Source organism: Odocoileus virginianus, chromosome 17 (assembly GCF_023699985.2).
Source record: "Odocoileus virginianus isolate 20LAN1187 ecotype Illinois chromosome 17, Ovbor_1.2, whole genome shotgun sequence".
In the NCBI taxonomy this organism is placed as follows: Eukaryota; Metazoa; Chordata; class Mammalia; order Artiodactyla; family Cervidae; genus Odocoileus; species Odocoileus virginianus.
In genome coordinates, this window is record NC_069690.1 from 59,825,196 (window position 1) to 59,826,182 (window position 987).

Below are 987 nucleotides of genomic sequence, written 5' to 3' on the forward strand. Positions count from 1 at the left end.
GGCCACCTGGAGAGTCACAGTTTACGCTCTTCTGCCTTTGAATCCCCTGCATTCAGCTAGCCCTCGGGGATGGAAAGCCAGACTCTTGAGCAGAAAGGACTCTGTGCCCCTTACCTTGATCTGTTCAGAGGCCATGGCCAACCCCCTCTTGCAGGGATGAGTCTCTTGCTAAGAATGGTTTTTATACTTTTAAATGGTAAAGAAACATCAAAGAGGAAAAAGATTTCATGATGTGAAAATTTCATAAAATTCAGATTTCAGTGTGCATAAAAAAGTTTTATCAGAACTGCCAGAGATAAACAAAGCCACAGGTATCCTGGTCAGAACAGATTTTAATCAGTAACTCACTATCGCAGCAAGAACAGAACTCCACTGTATGCCCAGAGGAGATCAGGAGTTTTCTAGGGTGGGTAGGCTCTGTAGAGTTAGAGAAGCAAAGGGCTGCCCAGGGGTGGAAGGGGGTAGGCCTGGGAACCCGTCTGGGTTGGCTAACAGGAGGTGATCCAGTTAGGTGCCAACCCTTACACAGAGGCTGGGAGACCAGGGCCTGTGGCAGGTTTTGGCTGGACAAACAGCAGAGTCTTCAGGCAGCCTTGAATTTTCTCAGGCAGACAGTTTAAGAGGGGCTGGGGTCATCCTCAGGATGTGGCCTTGAGCGGTTAGAAACTATGTTAGTGTTTGTTTGCATTTTTCAAGGCCCACGGTGAGTGCAGAGAGGGCTGGGGGCGCCAGGCTGGAGTCTGGTCCCTGTGACTGTAGTTCCTACTGGACCGGTGTGAACTGAACAGTCGTCAAACCATAACGTGTTCACTTTCTTAACTTTTAAAATTCATCAGATCCCACGAGGTAAGGGAGGTGGCAGAGCCAGGACTAGCAACCCAGTTAGATAAATAACATTTAAATGTGAGATCTTTTTTAAAATGTGGTAAAATATACACAGCATGAAATTTACCACCTTTATTTCTATGTGTCCAGCTCCGCCATGTT